Source organism: Microtus ochrogaster (assembly GCF_000317375.1).
Source record: "Microtus ochrogaster isolate Prairie Vole_2 chromosome 14 unlocalized genomic scaffold, MicOch1.0 chr14_random_2, whole genome shotgun sequence".
Taxonomy (NCBI): Eukaryota; Metazoa; Chordata; class Mammalia; order Rodentia; family Cricetidae; genus Microtus; species Microtus ochrogaster.
The window spans coordinates 6,514,491-6,528,675 of record NW_004949097.1 but is presented as its reverse complement, the minus strand read 5'-3'; positions in this window follow the sequence as shown (position 1 = coordinate 6,528,675).

Below are 14,185 nucleotides of genomic sequence, written 5' to 3'. Positions count from 1 at the left end.
GATGGCTATTCTTAGATAAACTACACAGTCAGAGATTGTCACAGATGCCAAGGAAGGTGTTATGTAATGATAAAAGTTCAAATCAACAGGAAGTTGTCACTGTTATGAAAATATGCATCAAATAGCAGATCACCTACATATATGAAACAGACACTGATGGGGTAAGTAAATGACGATATAATAAGAGGAGGCATCAATATCCTACTTTCTATAATACACAGATCATCCAGACAGGAAATCAATAAGGGAAATTCAGGACTGAACAACAAAGAAGACTAAGTGGACCTGACAGACACACAAAGAATATTCCACCCTGCGGCAGCATGATCCTTATTCTATATAAACACAGATGTGTTCTAAAATAGATAACAAGTCGAGCCACTAAATAAGTCTACCCTACTTTCCGAGAACTGAAATAACAAGCATGATGTATTTACTGTTTTGTTTATTATTTGTGTGTGTGTGTGTGTGTGTGTGTGTGTGTGTGTGCGTGTGTCTGCCTGTCTGCCTGCCTGTGTCTGTGTGTGGATGTGAGTGGGGGCCAACAGAGGTCAGGAGAGCGCTCAGGATACCCTGGAACTGCAGTTATAAGCGCTGAGAGTGAACTAGGGTGAACTGGGAACCAAACTTAGGTTCTCTGCAAGAGCAGCCAGTGCCCTTATCCCCTGAGCCTGAAAGAACCAGGCACTGTAGGGCTTACCCTTTCTATTTTATGATTCCTTTAGCCATCAAGGAACCAATTTTACTAAAGAAATTCCATTTATGTATTTTTTTTTCCTAGGGAAAAATCATTTTTTTCCCACTAAGATATTTTGCATACTATAAAAACTCCTCTCTAATTACCGTTTGTCCCCCAGGTCTATTCTGTGCACAGCAGCACTGAGAGTTTTTCTGGTTTCCAGCTACACATTAAAGCCCAGGGGCCCTTTTTTTCTGATTTCAAGATTTGTCCATTAGTTCCTCAGCTTAGCTACCAAATAGACTTAGAAGGGCCATGAGTAACTGAAGGGTTTTAGTCACTGCTTCAGGGAACTAAATTGCTGCTCTGAGACTTATTTCATAAGGTGGAAAATTTCTGATCCACCGAACTTCATGGTTTAATCTTGACATTTGGAACTAAATTCAGACCTGGGCAAAGGAGTAGCTATTGTCAGACACTTATGGTGTGTGTCCCAAACAGCAAAAATTATTTACATCACTCACCCTAAGTATATACACAATGATGAAAAACATTGATGTTAGGGGTTCTAAATGGCTTGTTTATAACCAATAGGAAAAGAAAGCTTTTCCATCAGTTCGTCTGTGTGTTATAGAGGAGTCTGGTCTAGTTACATGGAAAAAAACAACTTGATGTTGGTTAAATGTGAAGTCTTCGATTCTGCAAATATATTTATTTTACTCCCACCCCAAACATTTCTGATTTTTCTGCAAAGGAGGGACACACACCGATGTTATTGCAAGAACCATGTATTGTGCCTTGTCTGGCAGTTCTGACTGGGATATGGAATGGAACTGTGAGCTGGAATTAATCTTAATTTGGTTTATAGCATGAGGGCACCTGCTGTCAAGCCAGCAGGTTTTATTTGCAAGCTTTTAATGAATGGACTTATGAGAGGAACAAAGAGAGACTGCTCTTTTCCGAGTCTTATCGTCTTTAGTCTATGTCTTTATGATGACAGTTCATGTTCAGTTATTTCAGCTCGTCCGAGTCCACTGCTTATCAGTTACACATCATTAATTCAATTCCCACATGGGCCAGTTGACTTTGCTCAGTTTCGTGACCACCGGTTGACTCCAAACTGTCATCTCGCAAATGGGTGCCGTTGATCACCACAGACAGAACCAGAGATTGCAAATGAACAAGTGCAAATCTGTCACCACCACTGGGAAGGAGCTCCACATGAGCCTCCCATGCCAAATTAGTTTCAATTTCTATATATACAAAAGAACACAATATCTCTCATTAATGCTGGAATTGCTGTGTAAGTGGAGACTGTGCTTTTGTTTCCTGGGTGCCCAGACCTGAATAATCACACAGAAACTTTATTAATTACAATACTGTTTGGTCAATGGCTTAAGCATATTCCTAGCTAGCTCTTATATCTTAAATTAACCCATTTGTATTAATCTGTGTATCATTATGAGGCTGTGGCCTACCAGTAAGGTTTTCAGCATCTGTCTCCTTTGACATCTACATGGTGGCTCCCTGACTTTGCCTCTGTGAATATATATCTGTGTTCTTATTTCCTTTCTGACTTTACTGTGCTAAGATTTTGGCCCAAACAGCTTTATTCATCAACCAATAAAAGCAACACACATGCAGAAGGACATCCCACACCATTACTTCTCTGTGCAACACCTTTGATTTTTGTGTGCATATATGTGTGTATAGGAACATATATGTGCTACACGTATGTAGAAGCATATAAATACATACATACATATATATATATATATACATGCATGTATGTGAAGATTAAAGGATAATTTGTTCCTCTGCTGCCCCCCCATCTTTTTTTTCTGATACAGTATCGTATTGGTATAGAACTTACACAGAACTACTTGAGTATTCCCAACAGTAGTGTGGGAAGAACTTGGGTTCTTACAAATGTGGTCTTCCTTTTCCACCAGACAGACAGATATGCAACTGTGGACTATTTTCCAAGCAGAAGACTCCCCACAACCCTCATGGAAAGAATGAATGTGGAATTGGAAGTGTGGGCAACTTCTACCCTCATTGTTGGGCATAAGTTGCTGGTCAAGATCCTAGACTATGCTTGTAAGTACTTCTTGACTCTTGCTGAGCGAGAAGACAAGAAAAGTGGGCTCTGTTATGGCACAGCAGCTTCTAGTGACCTGTCAATCTGACTTTCTCTTATTAGGGCATAAGTGGGACAGAAATCCATTTCTATTTTATTTCTGAGACTATTTTTAGGAAAGGTGTTCTTTGTGTTTTTCTAAGCCTTGTACAAAATATTTAAAAGTAGATTTTTCTGACCAGTTTTCTGAAATCATAACTTTTGCAAACAAGGCTCAGAAACCTATCAGGAAAGCAGTGATGGATAATAGGCTTGAAAACCCATGTAACAAAGATCCTGTTATGTGGAGGCCTTTCCCCATTTGAGACAAGAAAGCTTAGGAGGGGAAAGGAGAGGGAAGACTGATGGGGTGGGAGAGTGGTGAGGCTTCCTCTCAGGCTCTAGTGACATATCTAGTTTTGAATCTAGTTAATTTTTTGAAGGCTGACAATCATTATTCTTGAGGCACTTTTGTATTCTTAAAAATAGGTATCTATTTGTGTATGTGTGCACGTGTGTGGCATTTGCATGCCATGGTGTACATGCAGAGGTCAGAGGACAACTGTGCGGGTCAGATTTCTCCCTCTACCATGTGGGTCTTGGGGATTGAACTCAGATTCGTACTTTGGTGGCAAGAACATTTTACCCATTGAGCCATATCCTAGCCCCCCCCCTTTTTTTAGGTTCTTAATGCTATAAAGAAAATAATTTTATTACCATTCTTTTGAGGGAAATGGTTACCTAATCATATGGGATCTGATGGTCTCCATCATTTTCAGTGAGGAAAGGGGCCTGGGTCAAGGTCTTAGAGTTTAACCAGTGAGACAAAAAACCAGGACCTGGGAAAAGAGGTAGACTGATGTACTAAGAGAAAAAGTTCTGGGAAAAAACTTTAGTTTTTAGTGAAGTTGTCCCCCTACAAAAACCTTCATACACACACACACACACACACACACACACACACACACACAACTATACACACATACACACACACAACAATATGCACACACATTATACAGACATGCACATATGAACATACACACATACTTATGCCACACACATACACATATAATACCCACACACACACCTTTATCTGATGACTTTGAATTCACAGAAACCCTTCTGTATTCTAAGTACTAGGACTGAGCCACCAAACATCAGTAACTTCTTTTTGGGTGTGGACAGTACATTGGAGAGCTGAATCTATCTATTGATGCCCCCGTGTTCTAAAGCACTAAGTTGAGCTCCCAGATAGCTTAGAAATCCAGCTACTAAATATCAATGAAAAGCTTCATGAACCAGGAGTGTTGGAGCACCAAGTAGGTAAAAACAGCCTGATGTGGGAGTGTCATATATCGATCTGTTGATTTCATTGGTTAATTAATAAAGAAACTGCTTGGCCTGATAGGTTAGAACATAGGTAGGTGGAGTAAACAGAACAGAATGCTGGGAAGAGAGGAAGTTAGGCGGGCACCATGCCTCTCCTCTCCGGGGCAGACACAATGAAGCTCCAGCCCAAGATGGACGTAGGCTAGAATCCTTCCTGGTAAGCCACACAGATTATTAGAAATGTGAGATGAGAGTTAGCCAGTAAGAGGCTAGAATTAATGGGCCAGGCAGTGTTTAAATGAATACGATTTGTGTGTTGTTATTTCGTGGCACAAGCTAGCCAGGCAGCCGGAAGCTGGGTGGCAGGAACGCTGCCTGCAGCTCCATACTACAACAGCCTTTCAATATAACGTGCATGCTCACCTCCCTGTATCTATCCTATTCTCACACTATCTCTGTACTTTTCTGTCTGTATACATACAAGTGCAATGCATGTATGCATATCCATGAGCCTGTGTATGTGTACATATGTGTGTTCATGCTGGGCACACCATTGATCAGTCATGGATGACTCCCCAGGATCAGTTTACCTTGTTTTGTTTCCTTTTAAGATTTTAAAAGAATATTTTTAATTGTGTATGCATGTGTGTCTATGTGCAGGTTTCTGCAAGTGAGGGCAGGTACCCACAGAGGCCAGAGACAATGCATCCTCTGGAGATGGAGTTACAGGTGTATGAGCTGCACACAGTGGGTGCTGGGAACTGAACTCAGGTCCTCTGGTCCTCTGTAAAAGCGGTTCATGTTGATAACATCAGTCTCCGCCTTGGTTTTTGAAACAGGATTTCTTACTGAGACTTTTGGCTCACTGATTTTGTTAGGGTGACTGGCCAGCAAACCCTAGGGATCCTCCTCTACCTGCCTCCCCAGTGGTGACATGAAAAGCTATCATGTTTGGGTTTTTTTTTTACATGGGTGCTGGAAGTCAAACTTATTTACCCATGTTTGTGTGGCAGACACTTTACCGACTGAGTTATCTCCCCAGCCTCTCTCTGTTCTTTTCAGGAATGGCTTCAAATGTTTATTTTCTGTACCTCCTGATACTTATACTTGAGATAGCAAGTAGAGATTTAAAAGAAAAAATGATGCCAGCATTCTCAAGTTTATATACTAGTCATCTTTATCTCCCTGCCACTCATATTATGATGGATGGCCCCATTTCACTCCACAACAGCTGCCTTTTATTGATGTAGCTTGTTATGCTTGTAAAGAGCCTATAGGTTACACATTGGCGGAGTGCAAAGTTCTCTGATTAAGGCTCATCTTCAAAGTGACAAGGGATGAAGTGGTTGAGGTCCAGGAGATGCAGAGACAACCTAGCAACAAATGAGAGTTTCTTCATTTTCTATGTTTTGCAAAAGTACCTTTGCAGAGACGAGCTCTCCCATCCTCCACATGGTTAGACTTTGCGCTAGGTGTCCCTTCTCTTGCCAAAGAGCCACTCCATGCTTTTGTGAGACAAAGGTCAGATTATGTGCACAGCTTTTGGCAGCCGTAGCAAGCTTTAGAGTGCAGCATTTTGTTGTTTTTATATTTTGCATTCAAGATTAAAAAAAGCAAGCAAATCCACGATTTTTAAAAATAAGCACAAAGCTGCAGAGCTGGAATTCCAAGAATATCCCCAAAGCGCTTTTGTTTTTATTTGTGCACGTGAAAGTATGTGTTCACAATGAGTGTATTCACACATGAAGGTCAGATGTCAACATCAAGTGTATTTTCTCAGGAGATGTCTACATAGCTTTTAAACCTAGCCTCTTTCTGGGACCTGGAGCTTGCTGACTCGCTAACTGCCTTATCCAGGTTGTTCCAGGGTTCCACCTGTCTCCAGTCTGCAGTCCTGGACTTAGAAATGTACACTACTATGTCTAGATTGTTTTTTTTTTTTTTTTTTTTTTTGCAGATCTTAGGACTTGAACTCAGGTCCTCAAGCTTTCACGGCAGCTGCTTTACCCACTAACCTACCTCTCCACCCTTCATCCCCAAAGCATCAATAGAGGAGATGATGCCAGTGGGTGAGATTTGTTTTGAGGCAGCTTTCCTGTTGCTATCTCACTGCCTTTGTTTTGTAACTTCCTGGGGGAAGAAAAAGTCTTGTCCCAGGACACCGATGTGGGGTGTGTTTGAGATGAAATAAGAGTTTACGGAGGCAACCCTCTCCATTCACTTCATTACGGATCCTTCATTTCTAACCACTTTCTCTAATTCCTCTCTGGAATAGGAAAACAGAGCACAGTAAAGACGTCTTTGAAAATTAATTGTGTGGTGTGTCTCCCTGCTCTCCTGGGAACTGAAGATCACTTGCTGATCCTAGGCAAGGCAGGATTTGGTCTACAAATTGGAGGCGAACAACGGAATGCCTGAGATGGCAATCAGCAAGCTTTAAGAAGCTCACGGTTTTTTAAAAATGAGCTCCGAGTTGGAAGCTGTCATCACTCAGTCACCCACTGGGCTCATTTGCCCTTCAGAAATAAGGACAATTCAAAATACAGAACACTGGAGGGAAAGAACCCAACAAGATGGTTACCTTGGATTTTATTTGACAGGCTCGAACTTGTTTCTAATATATTTTTTCCCTCTTCTGAATTAGATGAAAAAAGTATATTCTGGAGTATAGTGTGAAGGGATACATTGTAAATGACATAAAAATAAAATATCAGTTCTCTCTGTCTGGTTCCTTACACAGACTGTGACTGTCTCAACACAAGGCAATTAAGTAGTCAGTTCATTTAGAAAGGTCACTCCAATGACTGGCTGGATAGATAAGAAGCTATAAATATCTGGACTGTTTGAGCATGCAGTTTGGTCAAATAAACTTTGGAGATGTGTTGGCAGAGAAAGTGACAAGCTTGGTGACCGATTACTGTGGGTTTCTTAGGAACATTGTCTTGAGGCCTTTGTGCAAATTGTTTTCCCAATTTTACCTTTTTGTTGAAGGAGGCTGCTTATTGGTTTCCCAGCTGCTGAGCCCTGAAATAATCACGCAGAAACTATATTATTTAAATCACTGCTTGGCCCATTAACTCTAGTTTCTTATTGGCTCACTCTTCCATATTAATTTAACCCATTTCTAATAATCTGTGTATCACCATGAGGTCATGGCCTACCAGCAAAGTTTTAGCGTGTCTGTCTCCGACAGCAACTTCATGGCTTCTCCTCTGACTCTGCCTCCTTTCTCCCAGCATTCAGTTTAGTTTTCCCTACCTACCTAAGTTCTGCCCTATCAACAGGCCAAGGCAGTTTCTGTATTCACTGATGGTATTCACAGCATACAAAGGGAAATACCACATCACTTAACAATAGCATTAACTTGGTTATTAATTATTTTTTGAGCCTGTTTTTGGGAGCTGTGGACTCTGACTATTTCTGATAAAGGGGACGAGTTCACTAGCTTTCTGACTTCTAGCTTGTCCTTGTGAATCCCCTCAGTTCTGTGACTTCATATACAATTTGACAGACAGTTCAACAGGGAAGAATAGATTCAGTTGGGTGGGAATTGCTGAGGACTATCTTGTATTAGCTGTTCTTTTTCTGGATGGGGTGATTTGACTTCACAATGGCTGCACTTCATTCATCGTAGGGTACCCTGAGGCCTCAGTTTGTCACCAACTTCTTCTCTGTTTCCAAGCAGCAGTTCTTTATTCTTTTAGGGACTATCATAAATTGTAAGCCCTTCCTTATGATATTTTAATTTTTATAGAGAACTCATAAATGCAGAAAATTTAGGAAAGATAATGAAAATCCTAGGGTTCTATCTTCAGACATAAATGATGGTAGTATTTTTTATCTCTTTTCTTCCCTCCCTACTTATTTACTTTCCTTCTTTCCTCTTTATCAGCTTGTATTAAATTGTGGATAAAGAGACGAGCCTCCTATGTAATTCATTGGCAAGCCCACTATTTGCAAGCAAAATCTCCATGTCACACAAAAACATAATCTCCATATTTAGGATGCCTTTGGTAACCTTCTATAGAGTACCTTCTCCCAAAGTCCTCCATGTACAATTAAAACAGGCATAGGATTGTTAAAAATGGCTGCTTTGATGAGGGTTTCTTATCATGACTTTATTATAGGCTCTGAGCATAAAGAACTTCTAGAAGGACATGGAAGGAATGTTAATTTCTACCCTTTCCATCTCCAGCTCAGTAAAGGGGCTATTACTACACTGTGAACTATAGTTTTGTGAGTCAGCCAGATCTAGGCAGTCACAAGTCTCTCAAGTCATTCAAGCTCCCATATATCTCATCTCCTGTAAAATATAGACAATGATTTTTTTCTAGCCAATAGTTTTCCTGGGAGCCCTGCCACCAACTCCATATTTTCTTATTAGTACAAAGTAAGCAACGATACTGATTTCGATGGAAGCTAGAGTGTCTCAGTATAGAGTAAGTAACCATAGTGACTTCAACTGAAGCTAGAATGTCTTATACTAAGTTTCTGGAAAAATTTTGAGACAGGTTTTTGTTTTTGTTTTGTTTTGTTTGTTGTTTCTTTTTTTGAGTAGCAAGTTCACCAGAGACTGCCTTCTCAAGACAACATCAGAAACCAGCAGACACCAACGCAGGGCATGCACATACACATAAAGCCAGAGAAACACTTAAAAATAAAGGATTCTAGACTCAAAAATCAGGCGGAAACAGCTTCTTAGTAGCCGAATTCTTACAGATAGGCTGTGTTTGCTGGCAGTGAGCAGATGGCAGTGAGCAGATGCATGGTTCCTTTAAGTGGTGACTTCCTGGTTTGTGCTGGCTGCATGGAAGGCTCTATTAGGAGGTCTTTCTACTGGGGCACTTGATTGGGGATTGTGAGCAGCGTGCCTTAAGTTACTTGGTAGTAGGTCTACTGCTCCCCAGAGCTGTGGTGGTAAACATGGCTCCCAGAACTGGTGGTGACCATACCTCCACCATATTGGAATGCCAAGGAGGGTGGAACCAACAGCCACCAACAGCCAAAGTGGCCACTCTGGACCTAGACATACCCACTTAGCAGGTTAAAACAGAGACACAGGGAAGAAAAGGGTGGAGTCAGTGAGATGCCAGCAACCACCAGAGAAGCAAGATGTGAGGTAACAAGCCACAAGACTTGTGGTAAAATATAAACTAATAGAAATGTGTTAATTTAAGTTGTAAGAACTAGTTAATAACAAGCCTGAGCTAATAGGACAAACAGTTTGTAATTAATATTAAGCCTCAGAGTGGTTATTTGGAAACTGGTGGTCAGGAGAGAAACCTCTGTAAGAGCAGCTGCTTTTCCTTAAAGTTCAGGGTTATTTACCCCACAATGTAGAAAAATACTTTCCTTGGCTTCTGTCAACCTGGGATGTGGAGTCCATGTTATTTGGTAGAGATACACTAACTTTTCACTTCAAGTCTTCTATACCAGTAGGGTTTAGGTTGGTAGAGAGGGTCCACACACATTCTCCAAGTGGCCATTGATAGTGATGGTAGACAGAGCCATGTGTTCTGCCAAGCTTTAGTTCCAGGGTTCCTGTAGGCAGCCACATGTGGTGATAGTTTTAGGGCATCTGTTGTATCCTCAATGATCTTATTCTATCCTCACAGGCGTCTTCTAGCCATTCCTCAGCTGTGCCTTCCAGAGACAACGCCACTGCTTTCCAGCCTGCTAGCTTTTGGTGGCATGGCGTATGATGAAGGTACCCCAATTTTCAGGATACATCTCTAGGTTCTCGCAAGTCTAATGAACAAGGCACACCCACCTGTCCTTAGTAGACCAGTTGGAGACTTACTCACTGCAACCACACTGAGAAGGCATCTTCAGGATCTTGATCATAAGAGTTAGACTGATACAAAGGACAAGAGATATAAACACAGCTAACCAGTCCTTGTCAAAGTGTGGTCATAACAATCCCTGATTCTTCATTGCCTACACAGGAACTATGTCAGGACTATGTGAAATCTCTTCCTGGAAGACAAATTCTTCCTCTGACTGTCACCAGGACGTCAGGCTTTTCTATCCACTATCATGAACTTCCTGGAGAAATTCCAACTCTATGGAGTCTATTATTTCTATAGCCTCATAGCTGAAGGGAAAGGCATGGCTTTCTCCCTCTAGAATAATTTTACTTCTGGTACGATAGTTATACCCATAACAATGGATCCCAGGGCTATAGTCTCCATACTATAATTCTGTTCTATAAAACGTGTCTCAATGCAACACAGGGAGTGTTAAGAGGGGCCTGTACCAGGGGAGCAGATACTCTTTAAGCCTTCATTGAGTAGGACTGTGCAGGAGTTGGAAGGGAGAAAAAGAATCCTGTCTTTGAAATATTCACTGATTCTGGTTAGCTAGGGTGGGTATGTTTCGAGAGGTGAGGAGTCCAAACAGATCAAATTGCCAAGGTAGTTGATCTTGGTCTTTTCTAGAAACAGTGATACAGCACAGGCTACCTCAGAAATAGGATGAGATGGCTCGCTCCTCATCCTCTGGTATAGAGGATAGTTTGGAGGCTCATGTAGCTTTGCCTTGTCAAGAGAAGTAAGTGAGTGTCTCAGTGCTGAGTGGCCATTGCACCATTTGCTACATATAGGAATCTAATTAACTGTTCTAAGTGATTTTAAAAAAAGGGAATGAGAAGAAGGGGTATTGGAAAGAAAAATCTTTAAATACTTTATGAAATCCAAGGCCAGTATAAAATACCTAAAGAGGAAGGAAGCTGGCAGGCTTCAGAGACTTTAGGGGAGTGGCGTGGGCCATCTGCTTCTGCTCCAAGAGTCAGTCATCCTGTTTGGAGTTTCTCACTCTCAGAATCTGATTTCTGAAGAAGGGAAGAGTCTTCTGGCCCAGCTTAGGCCAGGTGTCCCTGCTTAATGGATCCGCATGGTGAATCAAGGTAGATCCTGTTTCAGACTTGACCTTGGAACATCCATCTTAACTGCTAGGCTGTAACCAAATGTTGGTAATGTCTATGAAATCTGGGAGCCATCCTTGAAGATATCTGGTTGCTGTTTTTCCTTCTGTTTTCATGAAGATATCTGTTTTCAGGGCTTCATAGGTTTTTTTTTTTTCCAGAAAAAAAATGACTGCAAGTGCTAGATGTTTTCATATATTTAAACTAGCTTGTTAATATATAATGTACAGAAATAGAAGATGTTGAAAGCCCAATTCTACGTGAATTATAATTCAAGAAACATCTTCTATAGCTAAAATCTTACCTCTAACTGTATTAATTGAAAGCATTTCCAAAACCTTTATGTTGTTAATTTAGACTATATACATTGAGGGAAAAGAAAATCACATTATAAAGCAAAATCTCACCAAGAGTTTTCTTTTTAAAGATTGCATTTGTAGAGGCCAAGAGGTCCTTACACAGACATAAGCACTGGAGAAGTCAGGAAAAGTGAAATATGCAGGCTTATCTCTTCAAGGGAAAAGATGTTTGCCTGTTCTCCTCCTGGAATGCTGGGAAAGGATATAGTTTACAACCTGGTGATCCTCTGCTATCTGTAGAGCCAGGCTTCAGCCATATTTCCCAGAATTCGTTTTGCTTATCCCAGACCATTTTCCCCTAAATCTCGAGCATTGCTTCTCAGTCCATTAAACTCATCCTTGTGAGAGATGTCACTTGTACTTTACAGCAGCCTTAGAGGCTTCTATGTCATATTAGAGCCAGGCCAATCCTGCCTCCCACAGGCATTATGTTCACCTTAGCCATTCTCCCAGTTCCCTTGTCTTGAGCACTGTTTCTAAGTCAGCAGAACCTACTTTCATGGAAGAAGCCATATGTACTTTGCAAAGAGCTTCCATATAAACATGTCTTAGGCTTTGTTGTATACATGGAACTGAGTTATGTTCATCAGAAAACTTTTCTTTACAGAATTGTACTGTGCTTAAATACAGCTAAAATATAAATGACTTGGCTTCAGACTCCAGAAGTTTGAACCAATGATGGCGAACTAAGTCAAGCTGAACTAAGTTTCATTCTTTTTCTTTTTCTTTTTTTAAGAGAGGGTTTCTACATGTAGCTTTAGAACCTGTCCTAGAACTTACTCTGTGATGTGGGATGTCCTTCTGTATATGTGTTGCTTTTACTGCTTATTAAATAAAAACTGTTCTGGCCTGGCTTGGCCAAGGAAAGCCAGGTAGAAAATCTGAACAGAGACAGAGAGAGTAAACAGAGTTAGGGAGATGCCATGTAGCTGCCTAAAGAGAAGGATGCTGGAACCTTACCCGGTAAGCCTTGTGGCAATACACAGATTAATAGAAATGGACTAATTTAAGATATACGAGCTAGATAGAAATACGCCTAAGCTACTGGCCAAACAATGTTGTAATTAATATGTGATTATTTGAATCTGGTTGACTGGGTAACTAAAGCAGAGTCTCCGTCTACAAAATAGCGTCCAACGTGGGGCAAGGATGTCCACATAAAGACTCACTAGAAATTCACCTGAGCCATTGGCCAAACAGTGTTGTAATTAATATAATTTTGTGTATCATTTTTTGGGTCTGGGTATCCGGGAAACTAAATCACACTCTCCATCTACAGCTCTGTAGAACTTGAGTTTTTAGAGATCCATCTGTCTCTGCCTTCCAAGTGCTGGGATTTAAGGTGTGCGCCACCGCCAAATGGCCCAGAGTTTCATTCTTACTTCACTGATTATGTCCATGCCAACCTGACATGTATTTATTTTTAAATTGTGTGTCTCTGTGTATGGGTTTGTTCATGCAAGCACAGTACCTGTGGAGGTGTGGATCTGGAGCTGCAGGCGGCTGTGAACTCCTCAGTGTGGGTGCATCTTGAACTGCTCAGTGTAGGTACCAGGAACTGAACTTGGGTCCCTGGAGAGAAAAGCATACACTTTTAACTCATGAGTTCTCTCAACAGCCTCAATCGAAATTTCTTAAATGTAAATTTGCTATTACCGTTTGTTGAAATTTCTTAAGAAATATAGTCTTATTACTGCCAGAGACTTTTTAATTCTTCTCCTAACTTCCTTCTTATGGTATAGTCATTGCATTGATAATGCCATTAGGCTGATATCCTAAATTCCCCTTATATCATTTGTAGTTTGCTACCTAATAATCACCTAGTAATACACCTCTTCCTGTATCCATGCTAGTATAATCTCCTCCAACACTGATCCTGGGTGTCTTCTGTGTCTGTGTTTGTATGTGTGTTTTAACTTTTTTTTTTTAACCATATGACTCTCTCTGGCCAATGGAACCTTAAAAATTGTTAAACAAAGTAATTAATTGACCTTTGGTGATTAATTTTTTGCACCTTACCAAGGGGTGTTCTGGCTTAGTGCATTCATGTACACGGTCCAGCTGATAGGTAGACCAGCTCTGGGTCATTGTGTAGGGACATTGTAGATTTCCTAGCCTCAGCAGCAGTGTTGACTGAGCTCAGGAAGGAGCTGTAGAAGATTCATCCTGAACAGGAAGTGAGTTAAATGGCAGTTGTTTCATATTAAAAGTTTGGGGAAGGTTTTTAATGGAGACATAACAGATAATTGGTCACTCCAGGCCTTTTACTTCGTGTTTTCTCTGACTAATGAGGCAAAGTCCATTCATTGCATCACCTCTTGAGACTGTTTGTAGACCTACTTTAAGGGAGACAGCAGAGTCAGGATTGGACAATCCAGGCAATAATCGGTCCTGATAGGAGCAGCAGGATGTTGGCACATTCTGTGGAAGGAGAGGCTTGAAGATGCATGCCTGGCTTTTGTTGTTGTTGTTGTTGTTGCTTTTTTTGCTCTGACTTTGCAGTGAGAAAGGTTGGCTTGCTGCAGCCAAGACCAAGTTCTGAGTGAATCTGGTTTCAGCTGAGGCCATCCAAGGTCTTCTGACTTGCAGTTGATTGTCAGACACATGACTGAGCCCAGTTTAGACCAAAACTGCCAAGTCAACAACTTGCATGCTAGCCCACAGACTTGCACGCTAAGCGTCCTGTTTAGCTGTAAGTTTTAGAGTGAACACTTTCATATGGTTGCCATGGAAATAGATAAGCAACACCACATATCTCTGCTGCCTAAATGGAATGC